General features: G+C 41.6%; 1 pseudogene; it reads left to right on the top strand.

Annotated features, from left to right (window-relative positions):
• Positions 1-5,036: 5,036 nt before the first annotated feature.
• LOC785485 (ubiquitin-related modifier 1-like) lies at positions 5,037-5,354 on the top strand (annotated as a pseudogene).
• The last annotated feature ends 5,873 nt before the right edge of the window (positions 5,355-11,227 follow it).

Below are 11,227 nucleotides of genomic sequence, written 5' to 3'. Positions count from 1 at the left end.
TGGTGAACTTGACAGACTGTGTATATCAACATGAACCAAATAAAAAGAGAGGCAAGATGAAGTGAGCATGTGAAAAGGAGAAATGTTAAATATATAAAAATAATGAAATATATCTTAAAAATCAAGGACTGTTACAAAATCTAAAGCATTTCTATCGCTATGCTATGCTAAGTCACTTCAGTCGTGTCCAACTCTGTGCAACCCCATAGACGGCAGCCCACCAGGCTCCCCTGTCCCTGGGATTCTCCAGGCAAGAACACTGGAGTGGGTTGCCATTTCCTTCTCCAATGCATGAAAGTGAAAAGTGAAAGTGAAAGTGAAGTCGCTCAGTGTGTCCGACTCTTAGTGACCCCATGGACTGCAGCCTACCAGGCTCCTCCGTCCATGGGATTTTCCAGGCAAGAGTACTGGAGTGGGGTGCCATTGCCTTCTCCATCTATCGCTACATTCACATAATCAATAAACTGAAACTAGTCGGGCCTGGTGGGCTGCCATCTATGGGGTCGCACAGAGTCGAACACTACTGAAGCAACTTAGCAGCAGCAGCAGCAGTCATACAGAGGCATATACTCTGCAATCCAGAAAGCTTATTTAATTGATGAAAGACTCAAACCAGGTTTTTGAGACAAAAGGCTATTTCCCAGCAGAATCCCAAAATTCAAAGTATCATTTCAGAGCACACCAGCATAACATCATTATTAATTTCTATGCTTGCTGGGTAGTTTGCACATCTCCATCATCCAGGTTTCTGTGAGTAGAGGTGAAAATGGTGGAAATTAAACAAGCCACACCTGCTGAGGCATTGGGAAATTGGATCTTGAATAGGTTACTTAATCTTAGTCATATGTAAAATGTGGAAAATACCTACCTCATTACGTGAAGATAAAATGAGATAATGTACAGAAAGTGACAGTGTCTGGTACATGGTGGGTGCTTTTGAAAATAGTTGCTATTCATTGCTATTACTGCCTCTACAACTAGGGCTTGTCCCTCCTCAACAAACTGCCAAATGACTTGCCGAGCAATGCTAAGAGATGCATGTGGGGCTGTGCTACCCTCACGAAGTGAGGAGTTATGGAAACCACCTTCCAGGGGCCTTTGAAACACACAAGAATGGGTGTATCCAGACCTATCTAAGAGACGATCTATATGGGTTTTAATAACCTGCCCAAGCTTGTATCACTGACAAAGCCCAGTAAAAATTCCCAGGAAATAAAAATAGAATCGGGGTAATAAAATAAAGACTAAACTTTTTTTTTCTTTGTGCTTAGTCTAGGGTCACCTGCTCACAGGGCGCAGTGTGTAGAGTGCCTCACGAGGCCCTTCATACCAGGGGTCCTCCTGAGAAAAGCCACCACGGACTGCGTGTTACTCAGTGATTCAAGATGGCAGCGGCGGTAGGCTGCGTGCAGAGGCGCTGCGCAGAGCACTGAGCTGCACCTTGGCCTTCTCCAGAGAATTCCGCCCCTCCCTGAAGAGATCTCTATAAAGCAGCCCCGCCCATGACCAATCAAGGGAGTTTAATGCTCTTGAGCAGGAGTTCCCAACCTCCAGACCTTAAACTGGTACCTCCTTTAGATCAACCGTGGCATTAGATTAGAAATAAAGTGCACAATAAATGTAATGCACTTGAATCATCCTAAAACCATCCCCCCCACCCCCATACTCGGTCCATGGAAAAACTGTCTTCCACAAAATCAATCCCTGGTGCCAAAAGTATTGGAGACCGCTGCTTTAGAGTGTGAACTCACATCTATCCATTCCCTGTTCAAAGAATAAGTTTTCCTTTGCTTCTGGATCAGACTTGGTCTCTCCCCTTCAATGGGTTAGAAAGACTCCAGGCAGAAGGACCCTTGTTGGGGACTGACTCAAAACGGTGAGTAACAACTGCAAAACATTGCAAACTTTTTCCCAGAGTGATCAAGAAGTAAGCCCTGGAAGTTCAGTATTAAGCCCTCCTCTATGGGCTTTAAATTTGTAAAAATATTTTATGCTTCCTCAGAGTGGTGTAAGATTCTTGGCAGGCATGGATGGATTAATGTAAAAGGTATCAAAGCCATCGCAGTTACCCTCCCCCAGAAGAATTCCCTAGTGATTGACCAATAACCAGGACATGCCATAGACAGACAGCAGCCCACTCTGCACAGGTTATCTGGTGTGGGGCTAGGTGGGATGGGATGTAAATGAAAGTGAGCAAAAAGATGAACAGAGTAAACTGAAGTGCACCAAGGCATTGGTACATGAAAGCATCGAGGCACTGCCTCTAATACTAAAGGTCATTAGGAAATGTAGAGCAGAGTAAGCTACCTTTCTATATAAATCTACATCAAAAGGCAGAAGGGAATGCTTATAGTTCCGTTTATGATAAAATAGTCAAAGAAGAAAAGGGCAAGGATGCAGCAAATTGACATGCAGATGAGACCCACATAGATCAAATAGGTTGTCAAGGATGTTCACAGCAAAATGCTTGTGTGGAAACTCAGGCTTTCAGGGAAGTAGGAAAGACCACCAGATTCTCACACCTGGTGAGGCTACTTCGTGACACAGGTGAAAACCCAAGTACCCATCTTAGATTTTATAAGAAAATGCAAAAAAAATGACTGAATCATAGCAAAACCGTCACTCATGCCTTTGTAGACTATACAGATGAGAATGTGCTCAAGAAATCTCAAATCTGTTCACAGAAGTGAAATAGTTGGGAATGAAAGCAAGCTCTGCTTTCAGCATGAGGAAGCCTTGAGGCTTAACATGTCACATGTATTAAAGTTTTCACTACCAGGTTAGGGCAGATGTGCAAATCAGACTTATCATTATAGCCTGCCAGAAAATTATGATGTCTAGAGTATAGCCTGAGACCCAAGTTTGAGTAGGTGCAAATCAGAAAAGCAGCTTGAGGGATTTCCCTGGCAGTCCAGTGGTTAAGAATCCACACTTCTATTGCAGGAGGCATGAGTTTGATCCCTAGTCTGGGAACTAAGACCCCTCATGCTGCATGGCCAAGAAATAAATAAAAATGAATTTTAAAAAGAGAAATAATTAAAGGAAGAAATCAATTTTAAAAAAGAAAAGAAAAGTAGGTTGATTTTCTCCTTCCCCTCTGGGCTGGATGGAGCCCACAGCAGCTATGGGAATCTTAGAAGGAAGGCTCCAATTTGTGGGAACCAGTGGTGGTTCATGGGATGGAATTGAGAGTTCCAAGAAGCCTACTACAGGATTCAGACTTGCCCAATTATGTTTAGAAAACTGAAGAATGTGCTGACAGAAGCCCATTTTTGTGTGACTGAGAAGTCTCTAAGGAGAAAACCCAGGTTGAAAGAGTTATGCATAATGAGCTCCACTAACCACAAAGAGTTTTATGAAGGGATGGATGAGGGGTGTGGACCCAACATGGCGGCACTAACTCTTGTAAGTCCCAGTTGGACTAATGTTTGAGACCTGGAGAGAGGAAGGAGACTGAGTAAAACTCTGAAAGGAGGGGGATAAAATTCAGCAAACGCTCAGCACAGGTTTGAGGCCTGACTTCCAGAGTATGACACAGCAAGGAAAGGGTGTTTTCCCCTTTGCCACAGCCTGCCCCACCCCACAGCAGTGGCTTCCCAAGGATTCCAGGATCCATTAATGCCTGGAGGACATGCAAGTTATGCCCTTTAATAGTTAAGTAGTTTGGGAGCACATGTGACACTGTCCTTGGTGGTGAAGAATATTCAGGGCACATTATAAAGAACTAAAGCTCTTATGAGAACAAAGGGACCGGGGCCTGTGTAACTGTGATTATTCTGTTCTAATGAGACAATATCATGTTCTTATTAATCATGTGAGCTCAGGAATCAAATGACCTGGGTTCAAACTCAGGTTCCACGCTGACTGTGCAAACAACTCACCAACGTCTCTGGGTCTCAATTTTCACATCTATTAAGTAGCGATAATGGCAGGACCTAACTCACAGAATCGTTGAGAGGATTAAATAAGTAAAAAGCTCGGAAGTTTCTGGTACATAAAAGGGGCTCAACAAGTATTAGGTTTGTTTCTTGTTTTTTGACTAATGAGTGTACCCACTGGCTGGTGACAGCTAAGAAAATACATGAGAGAAATACTTTCTTCACCAAAACCAAAAAAGATTTCTATTACTTACATCGAATCTACATGCACAATCAGGCTTGAGAGAGCTTCTGGGAGCTATACCAGGGTTCACTGATGCATATGCGGGTACTTCCTCTTCCAAAAATCACTTAAAGGAGCCTACAGATCTAAAATATAAAAATAGGCTTAAATAAGTAAGAATCAGAGCATAAAATGGAACCAAGATAGAGCTAAAAAACATACACACTTGCTAGCTGAGCTATATAATAGAGAGGTCAAAGGTCTTTCAAGATACATAGAACCCTGTTTTGATGTGCCCTAATCTGGCAGGGATGATGGGACATGGAAATTTATATTAATGTTGCCCTTTTTATATTCCAAGTGCACAATTGTGATGGAGATAGCATATAGCTGCTGTCACACTATGTGGCCCATATACAGAGTCCTACCAAAGACAAGAAAGAAGTAAAGAAATAAAGCTCAATTCTTTTTCCCTGCCTCAGAAAAAACAACTCCTTGGACCAATTTAAATATGGAAACCTAGAGAGACAAGTTTAAAGTAGTGATTTGTATGGGTGCCAATCAGAAGAGTCAAGTATCTTCATTTATTTTAAAGACTCTTTATCATCCAGGAATAATTCATCAATCGTCAATAGAAATCACTTTACAAAGTGGGTATATTAAAGAATTGTTGTTAGAGTATGTGTAGGTTGCCATGCAAGCAAGTAATTTATCCATGTGATCAAAGTCAGTTGGAAAATGCTGAGTTAGGAAAGCTGAGTACCAATTTGGCAAACATAAAAAGATGTCCCCTGAAACCTGAAAGAGACAATATTATTTTACAATTTTAAAGAAAAAAAGTATTTAACACATAAAGTTCAATTTGCTTGGAGTATGTGATCATTCAGGCTCAGGGATATGGAAGAGACTAGTAGAGATGGGGAGTTCCGGTGAGTTCGGCTTCCTCAACATGGCAGCACCCTTGTCAGTGAAGGTGGAGTTCAGAGGCAGTGCGGAGCTCCTGTTCAACAGTATGGAGAAGCATCAAGTCACCTTACCTGGAGGAACCTCCTTGTCTGGATCAAGAAGAATTTGCTGAAAGAGCAGAGTGGCCAGAGCTGTTCATCCAAGGCAACAGCTGTTCATCCCTGCAGTCAGGGATTCTGGTGCTGATTAACGATGCCGACTGGGAACTGCTGAACTACCAGCTTCAGAACCAGGACAGCATCCTCTTCAACTCCACGCTGCATGGTGGCTAAGGGCCGCTCTCTGTGTCTGGGCACCCTTGGGGTGGGGAGAACAGAACGATCAGACGTTCCCTGGGGCCCTACTTCCAGATCTTCCTGTCCCCCTTGGCTACTTTCTTCTCACTCTGTCCCCTGAGCTCCCTCCAGGCAGGGAAAAGAGTCCAGGTGCTAAAAATGAGACTTTCTCAGGCACGTGAGCAAGGGAAGGCAGGCCGGCTGGCAGGTGCCTGGGCCAGGCACTCCTTGCCCCAGCAGCTAAGGTGGAGGAGGGTGCCCCTCAGCGTGGCAGGAGTGGAGGGGGTCTGTGTGGCCAGGGGACCCAGCCGCTGTCCCTGCTTGCATGTCACTGAGGTACTGCTGACAAACACCGCAGCTCCTGGGCCGTGGTGCCTTCCTGGGGAAGATGAATGAACCTCAATAGCTGATGGCAGGCCCCCCCTTTCTCAAAAATTGGAAACTGAAGGCTCCATCTCAGTTTCCCCATATGGACAGCAGAGGTCTCTGCCTGTCCCCCACTGATATTATTATGGAACCCCAGCTGGTGTCCCTTATTTAGTGCTGACCATCCCCCCATGCACACACACAGCAGCTGCTCCTCCAACAACACCCTTCCTCCTGCTCCACCATCCACAGCCCTTAACCCTGGCCAGCCTCTCCACACATGAGCTACCAGATGGGCTCCTGAAATCCTCCCCCTGGCAAAAGGCTGCCTACATGCAGCTCATTCCACTGGGGATGGAGAGCAGGAGGGTGTACAGCTAGACCTTGAACTAGCAAATGGAGGCATGAGGTGGGGGAATTCAGTTGTGCCTCAGTTTCCACACCAAATTTTTATAGTATCTGAGAATTGACGGGGCTTCCTGTGGCTCAGGCAGTAAAGAATCTGCCTGCAATGCAGGAGATGTGAGTTTGATCCCTAGGTCAGGAATATCCCCTGGAGAAGGGAATGGCTACCACTCCAGTATTCTTTCCTGGAGAATTCCTTGGACAGAGGAGCCTAGCAGGCTACAGTCCATGGGGTTGCAAAGAGTCAGACAGGACTGAGTGACTAGCACACACAGGAGAGATGGGATAGTGATGAAATACAGATTCTCACCTCATTTTCATATATAATGAGTTTTATGCATGTTACCCAATAGATCTGAATTCAAAATTCAAATCAAATGCTGTCCACAAAGTGATTGGGAAGAGATTTGCAGCTAAGCATTTTAATAACCCATACCAGTCTATTTAGTGATACTTTCATCCTCTACCATCACCACAAAGTACTAATATATGGGAGAACACAGAGCACATCGTCCCTACTATTACTCCCAAACAGATCTTGAGTTTCTTTAACCCAATGGCAGTTCCATCCTCAGAGTGCTGACGCCAGAATCAACTTTGATCTCCTCTGCCTTCCCTTTTCCCTCTCCTCATTCCAATTAGTAACCATACTCTGTGCCTTCCACCCAAGCCATGTTTCTTGCATGAATCTTCTGTTTGCTTTCATATCCCTTCACCTGACTCAACTATAGTATTACAGTGTTAGTTGCTCAGTTGTGCCTGACTCTTTGCAACCCCATGGATTCAGCCCACCAGGCTCCTCTGTCCATGGGATTTTCCAGGCAAGGATACTGGAGTGGATTGCCATTTCTTTCTCCAGGGAATCTTCCCAACCCAGGGATCGAACCCAGGTATCCTACACTGGAGGCAGATTCTTTACCAACTGAGCTACAAGGGAAGCCAACTTAACTATGAATGTCCCTAGCTTTTGCTCCACTCTCTACATAACTAACGTTATGCATTGTGACCACAGTGATCTATAACCCTAGCTTTTTAAAGAGGCAGGTAAGGAATACCCTGGCAGTCCAGCAGTTAAGACTCTGTGCTTGATCAAGACATGGGCTTGGTCCCTGGTCAGGGAACTAAGATTTCACATGCCACACAACATAGTCAAAAAAAAAAAAAAAAACTGGAATTGCCAATCAAAATAAAAAGGGGAAGACCCAAATAATTGTATAGAAATAAAATTAAAAAGTAAAGAAACAGGTAAATTTACTTTTCATCTCTCTTATAGCAGAAAGTAGAGCAGTTGCACACCAATTTACAAATTTGAGATTGAAGTAAAGTAAAAAAATAAACTCCAATTCTGTTCCCCTGCATCAGTAACACTCTAGGAAACCAACTCCTTGGACCAACTTAAGTATAGAAACCTAGGGAGTAAAAGGCAAGCTTAAAGCAGCAATTACTATGGGTGCTAATCAGAGGATGTCTGCCTCGCTCGGTCTGAAATATATCCTAAGAAATATTGAAAGGAAGAAATATGAATAGTGCATCTCAACACCCTACTCTTGACCTATAGCAGCTCAGTGATTTTCATGTCTCTGCATCTCCTTGGATAACATTATGGAAAACCCAACAAGGAGCCAACAGAAGATGAGTAATGGTGTGGTAACTCAGACAAGAACAAGATGTCTCTGAAAGAAAGAAAACAGTGTGCTCCAACCACAGGAAATCAGAAGCAGGAATCATCATGTGAGCCAAAAGGCAGACTTGAGGCAGCACATCTGCCAACCACAAAAAATTTTCCACAGGTTGCAACTGGATTAAACTAGTGGCTGTCCTGAGTAAGGACTCCAGTGCCTAAAGTATGCTACCTTCTCTGATCCCTTAAATATGGTTTCCTTTTGATATATTGTTTAAAAATCCCTTTGTGGCAGGCATTTCCTAAAGATCTGCTATGTGAGAGGATTATCTATCCATTGCAGGAGGGTCTGTAAATTCACAATAGCTTTTCAGCTATTGGGATGGAATTGTGGTACATAATTCAGACTTCCAATTCCCTATCTCTATTTCTCTACTTGCTTATTAACACAATACACATGTTAGAGGGCATACTAATATTCCCAGAAAAAAACTTATACATGTATCCCCGGCTTTTCAAAAGTTTGGTTTATCCCACTTTGCTTTCATGAAAGACTTATGTTAGTAAGTATTTTCACTAACCAAAAGAAATCCCAAGAGGATTTTGCTTTTATGAAAAAAGGCAAAAGATGAAAATAGCATTCAGTGTTTGTTTTGCAGCAGCTGTTATAGAGACAGAGAGCACCAAGCCACGAGAGTGGCCCCACCAAGCTCCTTCCCCGGGAACTACACTCAACATCTCAGCATCAAGCCACCGTAGCTTTGAACTCTGTGAGCATCTGTGCTTTGTCCCCGCTTATTTTGTGCATCCGTTAGCAAGATGTGTCCTCAGGTAACTGATTATTTGCTTCATGCCATTTCACCTTAACAAAACATTTCATAGAAACACTGTACTTTAAGGAAGCAGGAGAAACCTATATTTCATGGCTTTCCTTACAAGTAGGTAATGGCAGCCACTGTAATATAGTTCTGGTCAATAAAATGTAAGCTGAAGTCATTGGGTGGAGCTCCTAGAAAAACCTGTTAAAGACTCATCTGGCATACACCTTTTCATTCTTTCTCAGTTTTTATTTCTCATGCCTGAAATGTGGACAACAGCTACAGCCACCATCTTGCAACAATGAAAGAAAGGCAAGAAAATCATAAAGACTTCAAACCCAACAGCCTCAAGCTACTAAACAACACCAGCAACCATCTGTCTCTGGGTTTCTTGTTACATGAGAAAATAAAACATTATTTAATTAATAACATTCTGCTTACTATTAAATGTACTTAATGAGAAAAAAAACTGACACAGTAGTTTAAACGGGAAATAACAATATTAATTAATATTCCATCTATGATCTGTGATGGAGCCTTCTTTTTGCATGTATGTCTGTGTGTCTGTGTGTGTTGTACACTCATATGTACAGTATGCTATGTTAACTCTCAGATGATGTTATGGACTGAATGTGTTCCCTCAAAATTCATAAGTTGAAGCCCTGCCTCCCAATGTGTTGGCATTCGGAGACTGGGCTTTTAGGAGGTTAATTAGGGTGAGAAGGATACAGAGTTGAATGTGTATCCAGGACATCCAACTCTGACATGAGTTCTTTCCATTATCTTGGGAAAATTTACTTAATACTAAGTCTCAGTTTCCCTCACTATAAAATGGGAATATTTGGCATTACCTATTAAATGCAATATTTATAAATCTTTAAAGCAGGGCTGGGAAAAGAGTAAACATGCAATAAGAGCTCCTGTTATTAATAATCATGATGATGATGATGCCCTGAATTGGGTAACATTTCCTAAACTCATCATAGCCAGCAGTGGAAATGACACTCTGGTAGACAATGAGTGGTGGTCATATTTTAAATTTTTGAGTAAAAGACAGTGGTTAAAAAGCTTGGATTTTGGAGTCAGACCTAGAGTCAAAGCATCTTCAACACCAATATATACTATGAACTTAAGCAGGTTCTTACTTCTCTAGTAATAATACTATACTAATAATACTACTGTAGGTTGGGGGGAAGGTTAGATTAGCATATATGTAAAGGACTTAATGTGCATAAGAAACCAAATCCATGGCACTAGCATCAGATTTTGAATAATTTGGTAACTCATGATACATTATAGAGGCCCACATCACTCCATTTTCCTCCACCTGCTATTTCAACATTAGCACAGATTGTTAAAAACCAGCAATCCTTTGGTCAAGTTTCCCAAATGTAGCTCATTAAAATTACCTAGCAGATATAATCTTACTCAAGGACAATTCTCAACAACAAAAAGACTTAGAATACTGAAATCAACTGATCAAGCTCCAAAGAATTAAGCAATAGGGCTTTTATAGGGCTTTTTTAATGAAATTCTTTTTTTAATTTATTTTTTAGTTGGAATATAATTGCTTTACAATGTTGTGTTAGTCTCTGCTGTATAACAGTGCAAATCAGCTGTAACTATACATATATCCCCTCCCTCTTGAGCCTCCCTTCCATCTTCCCCATCTCATTCCCCTAGATCATCACAGAGCAGCAAGCTGAGCTCCCTGTTCCATACAGCAGCTTCCCACTAGCTACCTATTTTACACATGGTAGTGAATGTATGTCAATGCTACTCTCAAGAGAATTAAGTAATAATAGATTCTTAATTTTTATTATAAATAGAGCCTGGGGGAATTAGGTGCACCAAAAAATTCATTCTAATTCTTATTTAAGATGTATCTAAAAATCAGAGAAAATTGAAAGGCAATACCTCTTGTTAAGATAATGAGACAATCAAAACACTACCAACTGAAATATATTAAAATGTAAGGTAAATTATCCAAATTGAATGAATTAAATTCAAAATAATTTAGCTGTATAAATGGGATAGCTTCTAGAGACAATACTTCAACCACACTTTCCATGTTGCTTTTGTAGATCAAGACAAGCAACCTATATTTTAGGTTATTGGCACAAAGGGAGCTCTTCTGGAATCTCCAAAAATATTTATTTGAGGGGTTTTCAGAAGTAACATTACATCTAAGCTAGAAGCACTGATAAAGAGTGGAACTTTGGCCCATTTAAGGTATTATGGTTTTTTAATTTCATGGAATAAAAAAAAAGCATGCAGAATAAGTTAGTGTATCATAAACTATGGCCTTCCCGCCCTTCTCGCCACTTACAGAAGCAAGCTGTTGTTACCATACTGTGGAGGTCCTGTTTGGTAGAAACAAAATTACTTTGTATATAACTCTTCCCTTTCCTAGGGCTCCAGAGAAATGAGGATTCTTTTTACTAAACAGGTTCTCATATTTCCAATTATGACACAGTGCATTGATTATGCAATAGTATCTCTAATATCGAAATCAGTCTGCCTTTGTTTTTGTTTCTGAATGGTTGTGTTTGTTTTTTCACCCCGACCCAAGACAACAAACCTTCTGAATGTAGATCATTCAGTTCTTTTTGAGTCTGTATATTCAAAGAAAGAAAAAGGACTTACTATTTAGTATATCTTCAGGTTAAACTTTT

This window comes from Bos taurus, chromosome 1 (assembly GCF_002263795.3).
Source record: "Bos taurus isolate L1 Dominette 01449 registration number 42190680 breed Hereford chromosome 1, ARS-UCD2.0, whole genome shotgun sequence".
In the NCBI taxonomy this organism is placed as follows: Eukaryota; Metazoa; Chordata; class Mammalia; order Artiodactyla; family Bovidae; genus Bos; species Bos taurus.
Note: the sequence above shows the minus strand (reverse complement) of the source record. Positions and strands in the feature narration are given on the sequence as shown.